We start from the raw sequence: 13,517 nt of genomic DNA, 5'->3' as shown, positions 1-13,517 counted from the left end.
CTCCAGCATTTTTTCCACACATTTCCTTGTTGTCACTCAGCTCCATTGTAACTTTTACCATGGTACCTTTGAATGATCATTAAATGAACTGTTGTAAGTCAAGGACTACCTATTCATAGTAACTGGAATTACACATTATATTAGGGTGAAAATATGGTGGTCTAATTAGTGGCTGAGTGCATCAGGCCGGCCGGCCAGCCACAGGAAAACCAAATGCCTAATTAATGAAAACAGGTCACCATCTTATCCGGGCACATCTCTAATCAAACCTTTATCCAAACTCAGACAAGCACCATCTGGATTTCGAGAAACAGGAATGTGAAACCACACTTCAAATTCAATTAGCGTAATAACACTAACCACAGTGGCTCCGCTCATGTAAGAAGCTAGCTGGAACCAAAGCAATTCACCCTGCCTGCTTCTTACGTGATTGATTACATACCATCAAGCCGGTGTTGTCTCATGGTGACCGCATAGAAAGATTTTCTCGGTGACAGTCTGCCCTTAACCTGGTCCTTCAGCTCTTCCAATGGTGCACCCCCTCCACACTGTAAGAAAGCCCCTTTCTGCTGGTTACCCTCCTCTCTTTCCTCCACCTTTCCCGGCATCAGAGCTGGGTCTTCACATAAGGTGTCCAAAGTAGGATAATTTGAGCCTGGCCATTTGTTGCAGGATCTCATCCGGCTCGGTGACCAGGAGGTTTAGTCTTCCGAGCTGGGCCACATTTTGGTGGAGAGACGTTCTCCGAGGATGGGCTCCAGTACGAGTCTGAAAGCTCGGAAGACTAAACCTTTGGTCCTGGTGACCGACACAGGTTGGATCCTGCAACATTAACCTGGGACACGAATATTTGCCTTTATTGGCTAGCCATTTGTGCCTGGAGTGAGAACTCGGGTTAGTTTGGTCACTGAGCCACTTGTTTGTTTTCTAGGCTGCCCATAATATTCTCTGGAATCTTCTCCAAACCAAAGTTCAAAGGCATCCATGACTCTTTCTCTCCTGCTTCTTCAAATCCGATTCTGGGAACTGAAGTCCACACTTCTTAAAATTGCTAAATTTGAGGAAACCCTGGACCAGCATGTCCTACAGATCCAGAATGTATAATTAGTTCACAGTTCCTGATCGTGCATATTCAGAAAATCAGGTTCACTGAGCAAACCATGGTTATTTTAACCATTGGCTCAGTATATTGTGTGTCAGTAGCCCCTTATATGATGTATTTTGTTTCCTGCAGCTCTAAGAAGCTAAAATTGCTTTTTTTCCCTATGAAATGTCATCGAAAGCAACAGAAATTATACAAAGCAGAAGTGGAAGACAATCAGTACAGAGAAAGTTAACGCTCAAAACGCAGCCTGAGTCCCTGTTCTCTTATGCAATGTTACTGGTTTCTCAATCTAATCTTGTAATGGAATCTAATCCATGGAGTCATGTGGCTTAATACATTCATTAATCTTTAAAGGGGCACTTTGCTGCAGGAGGGCTGTGGAGATAAAATAGGGGTAAGGACAGTTCCTGTACGGAAGGGAGGGTGCAAGCAATATTATTTTAAGCCACAATGGGAATTGGGCTGGAGAAAAGAATTCTAAACACTAACTTGCTTCCGTTCAGACAGCCCACTCTTATTTTAGTTTTTACATGGTGGCCTTCTCCTCCTCTCTTCTTTTTTTTATTATTATCGTTAAGAGCACTACTGGTGATATTGGGTCCCCGGTCTTCTCTGAAAACCTTTTCAGGGCCTTCCCTTCCGCAAAAGTTTCTGCTGAAGGTCACGGAAGATCAAAAGGCCCATCCTCACTGCCAGGGGTAAAGACTGCAAATTAGATGCATCCCTGCTTTTCAAAACAGAGCGGTTTGCTTGTGTGTGTGTGTGTGTGTGTGTGTGTGTGTGTGTGTGTGTGTGTGTGTGTGTGTGTAAGCTCCGTGATGGCCTCTGTCACTCCCTCCTTGGCATAGTAAAAAAAAACTAAGCAGCTGAGTTGCAGAAAGGCAGAAGACCTGGTCACCCGTTCCCCAAAGAAAATCTCCACCGTGACCCCCATCTTGACGGGTGAGAAAGAGGCAGGGGAAGGGCATCGTTTTGGGCATTGTTTGAGGTAAAGATTGTGGCTGGTTGTGCACAGAATCCTCTTCTTCTCCAAACAAGCTGCTCCCCGGATCTGCTGCTGCGCTTACGTGCGCAATCTGTTTTTCTAGCTGGGGGAATAGAAGCCTCCCGTGCTTTGCCTCGTCCTTCAGCAGCAGCCGGGGAGCATGCTCAGTAGAGGCTGGGGTGGGGTGGGAGGAAAAGTAGCTCCGCTTCAGAGAGGGAGCCCAGGCAACTGCCCCCCCCAGCCACTGTCCTCAGATGCCCTCTGATGCGCTTCCATCTGTTCTCAGCCTTTCCCATGAATGAGATAAAGATTAATGGATGCAATCAATGCGGGCCCTGAATGCTGGGTCACCACATCGCTTTAGAGACACCTGCAGGCAGCCAGGAATTGCAGCCAGGCAGCGGAGAGAGCCTCGGCGCTGCAACCGCATCGACAAAGAAGCCCTGTTACGTGCCTCCATCAGAGGCCAAGTCTCCTTCTTTTAAATTTTGGACTCTTCCTTCCAGAATCAACTACGGGTAATCCGTGGCTTACAACCCATTCACTAAGCAACCGTTCATAGTTACAGTGGCATTGAAAAAAGGGGACTCACAACTGGTCCTCACCTTTGCAACCGTTGCAGCATCCCCGTGGTACCTCTGGTGCTATGGCTGGCCCCCAATTATGCTCTTTCAAAGGCAGCCGACAAAGCCAATAAACTATCTCCTTCTCACAATGAATAGAATAGAATAGAATAGAATAGAATAGAATAGAATAGAATAGAATAGAATAGAATAGAATAGAATAGAATAGAATAGAATAGAATAGAATAGAATAGAATAGGAAGGAACCTTGGAGGTCTTCTAGTCCAGCCCCCCGCTCAAGCAGGAGAACCTATAGATCTCAGACAAGTGACTGTCTAGCCCAGGGGTAGGCAACCTCGGCTCTTTTATGACTCATGGACTTCAACTCAGGAATTCAATTCAGGAATTCTGGGAGTTGAAGTCCATGAGTCATAAAAGAGCCGAGGTTGCCTACCCCTGGTCTAGCCTCTTATTGAAAACCTCCAGGGATGGAGTGCCCACGATTTCTGGGGTTGTTCTCCTGGTTGATTGCCCTCACTGTTAGGAACTTTCTCCTTAATTCCAGGTTGCTTCTCTCTTTGATCAGTTTCCAGCCAATGTTTCTCGTCCTTCCATCTGGTGCTTTGGAGAATAATGTGACACCCCTCTTCTCTGTGGCAGCCCCTCAGATACTGGAATAGTGCTATCATGTCTCCCCTATTTCTTCTTTTCTTTAGACTAGCCAAACCCAGGTACTGCAGCCGTTCTTCGTATGTTTTAGTCTCCAGGCCTTTGATCCTTTTAGTTGCTCTTCTCTGAAGTTTTTCCAAGGTGTCAACATCTTTTTCGTGATATGGTGACCAAAACTGGCTGCAGTATATTCCAAGTGTGGTCTCACTAGGGTTTCATAAAGCGGTACTAATACTTTGCATGATCAATTTTGCAGGCAAATATTGTTTATGTGCATATCTGAGAAAATGCCCCCCCCCCCCGCCTGGTGCCCTTCAATATGGGTTGCAAAGGCAGTTCTGTTTTGTTGCTTCTACGTAACGGTACTAAGTAAGATCCTGCACCTTAGGCAGGAAAAACTAAATGCATGGGTATACAATATAGGTGGTACCTGGCTCAATACTTTAACTATGAGAGGGATCTAGGAGTCCTAGCTGACTACCCTTTGCATATGAGCCGGCCGTGTGCTGCAGCTGCCAGAAAAGCCAATGCAATCCTAGGCTGAATCAGAAGAAGGATAGCGTCAAGATCATGTGATACTACCAGTGAAGCCATGCTATACAGCAGACATGTCAAACACAAGGCCCGGGGCCCGGATCCGGCCCGTGAAGTGGTTTCATGCCATCCTGGAAACAGTGAGGGAACGGCCCCCGCTGCCTTGGCCCTGGCCCAGAGACCCTCCTTCTGCCAGAGACCCTCAGATCTGTCCTACTGCTGCCCAGGTTCCCATAGGCACCCTTGATGCGAACAATGTAGAGCTGGCCACGCCTACCCAGTAGGCCATATGCACTCTAGCCACGCCCACCCAGTAGGCCACGCCCACCCTGGCCATACCCACCCAGCCCCCTGAAGGCAACTGCAATGCTGATGCGGCCCTCAATGAAATTGAGTTTGACACCCCTGATATACAGTAAGCATGCATAGGGCAATACACCGCACTAGTGTATATACAACAGTAGACCACGCTAGTGAGGCCACACTGGGAATACTGTACCGCATCCAGTTCTTGTCACCACGATACCAGAAAGATGCTGAGTCCCTAGAAAGAGCGCAGAGAAGAGCAACGAAAATATTAAAGGCTCTGGAGGCTAAATAATATGATGAATGTTTGAGGGAACTAGGCATGTTTAGTCTTATCGAAGTGAAGGTTTCAGGGTGATACGATAGCTGTCTCCCAGTATTTGAGGGGCTGTCAAAAAGAAGAATGGATTGACTTATTCTACAAAGCACCAGAGGGCAAGACAAGAAGCAACGGGTGGAAGTTTATTAAAGACATTCCCTGACAAAATCATTAATCAGTGGAACACAACTCACCTCCTGGGGTTGTCGGGGCTCCATCACTGGAGGTTTTCAAAAAAATAAAAGTCTGGGCAACCATATAATAAATTAAATAAATAAATAAATAAATAAATAAATAAATAAATAAATAAATAAGATGATGATGGAAGGGACCTTGGAGGTCATCTAGTCCAACCCTAGGCAGGAAACCCTATACAAATGGCTGTCCAGTCTCCTCTTAAAAACTTCCAGTGTTGGAGCATTCACCACTTCTGGAGGCAGGTTGTTCCACTGGTTAATTGTTCTCACTGTCAGGAAGTTTCTCCTTAGTTCTAAGTTGCTTCCCTCCTTGATTAGTTTGATTTGATCAGGGTGATATAAGATCTCCTGCCTTGAGCTGAAGGTTGGATTAGAAGACCTTTGGGGTCCCTTCTAGCCCCGATTCTACGTTCTAAACAGATGCAATTGCATCGAAGCAACAAGAGTATATGATTTCCCCTCAATTGCCTACTCTTCCCTCAAGATCCCTTGCCTGCAGGCAGGGCAGTGTGCAGTTCAATGGATATAGCGCACCCTCCTTAATTTGTTCCTCTTCTGCAGAGAACCTTGGCCCATCTTTTATTATATTTGATTAATTTGTTTATAGCAGTAAATGCTCCTCCTTTGGCTAGAAGAGGCCTCCAAGCTGCTTAGCGCACGGCATGCTAAAGTGCAATCAAATCCAATAATTATAATGCAAAATAGCAATTATAAAAAAAAACAACAGAGAAGGCAGCACAACGCAAACCCAGACCCAATGAGAGAGCTGGAAAAACAAGCACTTAGAAAGTTGCTCGGTAGGGCAATCCTTCAGAACCACAAAGTGCATAGCGTGCAAGGAACCTCCAGACATTTGAGGAAGAAGCGGAACATCGTCTCCCGTGGCATTGGCACTTGCCGGCTCAGAAATGGAGAGGAGCCACGGGTGGCTCTGCAGATTGGGCAAGTGACTGAATTTGCTGGGCTCTCAGGACAGAGATGGCATAATTTGTGTCATTTGCACTGACGTCGTTGCGTGTGAGAGATCGCTGTGGCTTGCACTAAACTGGCAGGAGTAGGCAACACCCCAGAAGACACGTTCAGCATTCAAAAAGATCTTGACAAACTGGAACAATGGGCCCTATCCAACAAAATGAGTTTCAGCGTGGAGAAAAGACAAATCTTACATTCAGGCAGGAAAATACAGGCTGGGCGAGACTCGGCTTGAAAACAGTAACTGTAAGAGGGACCTTGGAGTCCTAGTGGACGATAAACTTGACCATGAACCAGCTTTGTGCAGCAGCAGCCAAAAAAGCTAATACAATCCTGGGCTGTATAAACAGAGGCATAGAATCATGATCATGCAAGCTATTAGTACCACTTTATAAAACCCTAGTAAGATCATACCTGGAATACTGCAGCCAATTTTGGTCACCATATCACAAAAAAGATATTGAGAGTCTGGAAAAAAATCAGAGAAGAGCAACTAAGATGATCAAAGCCCTGGAAACTAAAACATACAAAGAACGGCTGCAGAACTTGGGTTTGGCTAGTCTAAAGAAAAGAAGAAACAGGGGAGATATGATAGCAGTATTCCAGTATCTGAGGGGCTGCCACAGAGAAGAGGGGGGTCACATTATTTATTATTATTATTATTTTAATTCCATTTATATCTGCCCTTCTCCGAAGACTCAAGGCAGATTACAAGCTTAGCAGTATTATTCTCCAGAGCACCAGAGAACAGGACAAGAAACAATGGTTGGAAACTGATCAAAGAGAGAAGCAACCTGGAATTAAGGAGAAAGTTCCTAACAGTGAGGGCAATCAACCAGGAGAACAGCTTGCCATCTTGGGCACTCCATCACTGGAGATTTTTAAGAAGAGGCTAGACAGTCACTTGTCTGAGATGGTACAGAGTCTCCTGCTTGAGCTAGAAGACCTCCAAGGTCCTATTCTATTCCTGCTCTACTCTACTCTACTCTACTCTACTCTACCCTACCCCACCCTACCCTACCCTACCCTACCCTACCCTACCCTACCCTACCCTACCCTACCCTATCCTATCCTATCCTATCCTATCCTATCCTATCCTATCCTATCCTATCCTATCCTATTCTATCTTTGCGAGTACTCGTGGGACTTTGCAGAAGAGTATTTTAAATGTTTGTTGGATTTAGATCAGGAGTGTCCAACATTGGCAACTTAAGACTTGTGGACTTCAACTCCCAGAATTCCCCAGCCATCATGGGGATACCAAGGTTGGACACCCATGATTTAAATCCTGCTTTTCCTTCAGAAGCTCAATATAGGATACTCCCTTCTCCTATTTTTAACCCCCAAAACAACTCTGTGAAATAGCTTCAGCTGAGAAGTCGGCCCAGAGACCCCCCCAAGAAGCCCCTGTGACTCGGGGAGACTTGAAGCAAGATTCCCTCACCTGTTTCCTAGTCTAGCACTTTATTGTAACACTATACTGTTGACCTTAGAACTCTGCTTTCTTTATTGCATTCATATCCTGCTCAGAAGGTGCAATGACTCCATGGTTGAAGACGCTGAGGTTGTCAGCTGGAAATCTGACAGGCCAGGTTCAAGACCTGAGCTTGCATGATGGGATGAGCTTTTGTTCTTGCCCTGGCTCCTGCCCACCTAGCAGTTCCAAAGCATGCAAATGCGAGTCGATCAATAGGTACCACTTTGGTGAGAAAGTAACAGTGTTCCTTGCGCCTTGGTCTGTTGTTTTTCCATGTCAAATAGATCAACATGGAAGAACCAGGAGAAAACCGTGAATGAAGGTGTTCTGGGGCCGCTCCTAAGATGCAAATAAACTAAGTCTAACATTTGCACACTAAACCCTTAATGTTGGGGGGGGGTCCATGAACGTTTAACCTGCATGTAGCTTAGAACAGGAGTCCCCAACCCCCAGCCCGTGGACCGATACCCGGCCACGGCCTGCCAGCAACCAGGCCACACAAACAAGCAAAGCCCCATTTGCGAGATGCGGGCAGCACAGAAAACCACGCACATTCCGGTCCGTGGAAAAACCTCTCTCCACGGAACCGGTCCCTAGTGCCCAAAAGGTTGAGGATCTCTGGCTTAGACCTTCCCAGGAATATTGGGGTGATCATCAGATATTTGCGAGAAGGACTAAGAAATGGCTACTGCTTAGTAGTGGCTGTCCCATCCTCGGTACACAATGTTTCTCATTATCCACATGGCATATCAAGCTATCATCCCTCCGTTTTACCCTCATGAGAATAACTTGTAAACTTTACATTTTCTAAAGTTAGTTGGCCAAAAGCCAGCAATTGCCCCAAAGCCCTTCAGAGCTTTAAAAATGAGTGTCTTAGCCATAAACTAATCAAACAGGTTGTGTTGGCTCAACAGATGAAGCCATTAAATGACTGGCCTTGTGCAACTCGATAGAGGTTGGGTGATTGTAATTAAGAGTTGGAGAGGGTGTGTGCATAGGCCACAAGTGTCACTCCTTTCAGCTGAAAAAAACTAGCAAGACAGGAAAAAGAGGTGTCTTTTTTCCGCATTCAAGGAGCTTTTTCAGGCATCTGCCTCGGTTGCAACGTGAAAGGGTAAAGTCCTAGGAGAAATGTTATGGATAAATACTTAGGTCTGTAATAAGTGGTTTTCCACCCTCCTGTCCCATTTATGAATTCTGGTGTGCGTATTTTTACTTCTTGGATCATGTATTAAAAATGCTACCATTTTGCCAGCAAGTAATCACATTCATGCTCCCAAATGGTATTCCATTATTAGACTTTACACTCCCACACCTAAACCTCCTGATATGTAAATCAGCGTATTCCTGATGTTTTAAGGTCTTCGGTTTGGGCAGATACTGCAGATATTAAATTGCTTAGGAGTCTCCTTGGTTTTTGCAGATGCTCATATTCTTTTGAGTTATGTCCCGTACTTATGGCTGGGAAATGAAGACAACGGAAATGGATTATGTACACATTTATGACTGGCCAAAAGTTGATATTATGAAATTGGACATAACATTCTCTGTCAGTTATTATTCAACCATCTTAAAAATTTGCTTCTCTTTCTTCAGCTTACTGCATCAAGTCCTACAGTATTTGGAGGACTATGTGAAATGTATCTTTATATATTCATTAATGTTTAGATTCTGCTTTCTCTATTGTAATTTATTTACATTTACTTAATCATTTAACATAACAACTAGTTTTGATTAGCATTTTAGTTCCCTCTTTTGGCGTCCAGCCCACCTTGAATTCTGTTGATTCTTATCTACCGCCAACTTGTTTTGATGGTTAGTAGTTCAGATTCTTACAGAGAGCTTTAGCATACAATAAATCTCTATATGAAGGGTTGCGGTGGCTCAGTGGGTTAGGATGCTGAGCTTGTCGATCAGAAGGTCGGCAGTTTGGCGGGTCGAATCCCAAGTGCCGTGTAACAGAGTGAGGCCTGTTACTCGTCCCAGCTTCTGCCAACCTAGCAGTTCGAAAGCATGTAAAAAAAATGCAAGTAGAAAAATAGGGACCACTATGGTGGGAAGGTAACAGCGTTCCGTGCGCCTTTGGCGTCTAGTCATGCCGGCCACATGACCATGGAGATGTCCTCGGACAAGCACTGGCTCTTCAGCTTTGAAACGGAGATGAGCACTGGCCCCTAGAGTTGGAAACGACTAGCACGCATGTGCGGGGGAACCTTTACCTTTACCTAAATCTTTCTATATATTCATTTGAAGTGCCTGAACTCTTGATTCCCTGTGCTTGACAGCACACCTACAGTAGTTCCCTTAAGCATTCATTGCATATGGTTTAGCTTCCAGACTTTTTAACATCTTCGTGGCTCTGCTCTCTTTTAACCTTTCTCTCATCCATTCACCCCTATGAACTCAGTGGTCGCTCAGAAGCAGATTTCTCTGTTTCCTACCTACTCTGAGCTCTGAGTTTACTTATATCCAGGGAAATTTCTGCCCATTGGTTTGAAATATTTCCTGGAAACTTCTTCAGCTGACTTCTCTGGGCCTCTTTTGTTTGTAGACAAAGACTGCCATCTGGTGCTGAATTTAAGGGACTGTTGAAAATGTGTTTCAAGCATTTGGTAAGAAAACCAAGATCATGGCATCCGGCCCTCTCAATTCCTGGCAAATAGATGGGGAAGAAATGGAGATAGTGACAGATTTTATTTTCCTGGGCTCCAAGATCACCGCAGATGGGGACTGTAGCCAAGAAATTAAAAGATGCTTGCTCCTCGGGAGGAAAGCCATGGCAAATCTAGACAGCACACTAAAAACTCTGCTTTTTAGACATCACCCTGTCAACAAAAGTGCGTATAGTCAAGGCCATGGTCTTCCCAGTTGCAATGTATGGCTGTGAAAGTTGGACCATAAGAAAGGCTGAGCACCAAAGAATTGAGGCCTTTGAACTATGGTGCTAGAGAAGACTCCTGCGAGTCCCCTGGACTGCAAGATGTTCAAAACGGTCAGCCCTAGAGGAGATCAACCCTGACTGCTCTTTAGAAGGCCAGATCCTGAAGTTGAAACTCAAATCCTTTGGGCACCTAATGGAGAAGGAAGGACTCACTGGAGAAGAGCCTAATGCTGGGAAAGGTTGAGGGCAAGAGAAGAAGGGGACGACAGAGAATGAGGTGGCTGGATGGAGTCACTGAAGCAGTAGGCATGAGCTTTAAATGGACTCCAGAAGATGGTAGAGGACAGGAAGGCCTGGAGGTACATTGTCCATGGGGTCATGAAGGGTCGGACATGACTTCTCAACTAAACAACAAATCTTGATTTGAGAAGAAGTAGAACTGCACACAAATTGGAGTGGGGAGATAGTGATTGATGGGTGTCGGCCAGAGAAGGGTTTAGAACAGAGATATCTAATCTTGGCAAATTTAAGACTTGTGAGCTTCAATTCCCAGAATTCTCCAGCCAGCATCAACATTTGGGACCTGTTGGCCATCCTGGTTCTTTTCGATGGAATAACCAACTGTACATCTATTCATGCTTGTCTTTCTAGAGGATTATATTAAAAAAAAATCCAACATTTTTAATGTTGTAAAACTGTTGTGGACATTTATGTATCAGAGGAAGAAGTTAAGAATTATGAGCAGTAGCCAACTGGCATCTTCCCCTGTGGGTTTTCCCCTCTCTTTTTCAAATGACAGAACCAGCCCTTGTCACAACATCCTTAAAGCAGAATAAAAACAGCATTTATACTTAACACAATTTGTGTTGAAATACACGGCTGTTGTCACTCTAATGCAACATCAAAGGGCGTATCTTGGATTCTTGTATGCTACAGGCTTAACTAGGTTAACCAGAGTAGATTTGCATGGCATGCTCATCTTAGAGAGTTAGCCTCCCTAGTCTGTGTGTGTGTGTGTGTGTGTGTGTGTGTGTGTGTGTGAGAGAGAGAGAGAGAGAGAGAGAGAGAGAGAGAGAGAGAGAGAGAGAGCGAGCATGTGTGAACAAGTCCTTTGAAATGAATTCATTAAGGAAGAGTATAGTCTGTTGTACAAACATAATCACTGTGTTATTTCTACTTTAATCCAATAAAAATTATCACTGAAGAGGAAAGTGGATTGAAGGTGGTGGGAACATTATCCCCAGTGATCTTTTTTTAAAAGAAATCTGTTTCTTAATCATAATCAATCTCATTTTCTGCTCCTTGGAATCCAGGCACATCCATGGGATGGGTGCAAATGATGCCCCATGTCTCATAAATCAAAATGGAACGCATTTTGTAATTTGCATCCATTGAGACTAAGATCAATTGCATAATTCATGTTATTTGTGCTGGTGAGGCATACAATGCTATTGTATCTTTTTGTACTATAGACATTATGATGGAATCCAGGCTGGCTTCCTGGTCTTTTCAGTTTCCTCCTACCTAGTAATATGCAAGGGCTTCCCTCTGCCCCTTTGTAAACAGCAAGTGAGCGAGCGTCAGACGAGGAGACCTGAAATCATTGGTAGCCTCACGCTGCAATGAATAAGGACATACATTCAATTTCACAGCTACTAAGATTGTTGGCTGAGCAGGTACAAAGATAGCCAGGGAAATGATTGAAGCCTGGGAAACGGTCCCCTTGTCAGTCAACAGGGATGTTGATTTACCATCAGCTTATCGGGTACTTAGGAGCCAAGGACTTGGCAGCACAAGGAAATAATATGCCAACACACCAATCAACCAATACGAAGGTACCACATCAATATGAAGCACAGAATAGAACAAAGGACACATTCCAGTAGAGAGACGCTTCCTGAAGATGGTCACCAGCAGGAGTCCGAAAACTCTGAAGAGTAAACCTCTGGCCCCAGTGGCCGACCCAGATTGGCTCTTGCGAATGAGTTCCCAACGAACGGATGAACATCTAAGATGGTTGTGTTTTGTTCTCTCTTCTGCTTAGCTCTGAGAAATCCAGAGCAGTTAGGAGAGGTCCATGGGCTCCAAGCTGATTTTGGGGGGAAACAGCAATCTCTGTCTGCAAGAGAGAGATACGGTACTCTGTACATTCCTCACCTTAGCTCTCCATTTTGGTCTTCGGGCTTCCATGTTGCTGAAGTCAAAACAAGGATGCTCCAGGATGAAGGATATGGAGAGGAGAGTGTCTTAGCACCTTAATGTGCCAAGCCAGTCTTCCTCACCTTGGATGTGTCGCCGTGGCTCTCAAGATTCCCAGCCAAAACGGTCCCTGTTTGTTCAGAGTTTGGTGAGTTGTGCTCTCATCCTGACTGGATGATTGAGAGCCATACACCATTCCTGAACGTCTACAGTAATTCAGAGCATTCCAGAGTCTATTTTGGACTTGGGTAGTGTCTAAATCTAAATAAACACATTTGTGATCACCCGTAAATAGTCAGAACTTCAGGATTTTCAGTCTAATGGTGGCCGACCACCTACCAGTGCATTTCAGACAAGTGGCTGTCCAGTCTCTTCTTAAATGCCTCCAATGATGGGAGGACCACAACTTTTGAAGGCAATTCATTCCATTGGTTAATTGCTGAAACTGTCAGGAAATTTCTCCTTAGTGCTAGGCTGTTTTTCTCCTTGATTAGTTTCCATCTATTGCTTCTTGTCCTGCTGTTGAGTGCTTTAGAGAATACGTTGACCCCCCTCGTCTTTGTGGCAGCCCCTCAAATATTGGAACATGGCTATCATGTCAACCTTAGTCCTTTTTTTTTTTTACTTTGCCCTAGGTTTCCCATTTTGTTAGAACAAAATTTTCTTAATAACCCCCATGTGTGCCAGCTGCACCAGTGGTACTTGGGAGGGAATGAGAGGCCTCAAGGTGATCAAAATATCTCCCCCTGCCAGATAAGTGGCAAATTGGTTTTTAATATTTAATGGTTGCATTCTTGCACCCCAAGCCGGTCTTTTTTCTCTATCCATCTCTTTCAATCTGACGACAGAGGATTGACTTCCAGAGCTTATTTTAAAGGAGGAAAAACATTGCGTTTTTCTAACAGGTGGAAATTGTGTTTCTTTTTTTTAATCATAAGGTGATTGAGAAATGTATGTGAATGTTCTTTCATTTTATCATCATATTTTGGGCTTCTTACACTTCATTCAAAGTGGAGGGGAAGACTTCAAGGGGGAACTCCTGTTGGGATGTGTGTGTGGGGGGGGAGGAGAAAATATTCTAATTAGTAGTACTACTGTCACTCTTAGTGCTGAGTTTTGCCTTGGAACAAATATCAGAGATTTGATTCACCCATTCCTTGCAAATCAGGGGTGAAAGGGGCACTTTGTCTATGTTGGCAAATTTTGAAAACTGATTTGTATCCACCTCCAGTACTTGATTGAGGCCCAAAGCAGGAATTAAAATCTGAGCAATTGTGCAGAGATTATGGATCTTGGACAAGAAGCTCATT

This window comes from Vipera ursinii (assembly GCF_947247035.1).
Source record: "Vipera ursinii genome assembly, chromosome: 8".
NCBI classification, from domain to species: Eukaryota; Metazoa; Chordata; class Lepidosauria; order Squamata; family Viperidae; genus Vipera; species Vipera ursinii.
This window is presented reverse-complemented; position numbering follows the sequence as displayed.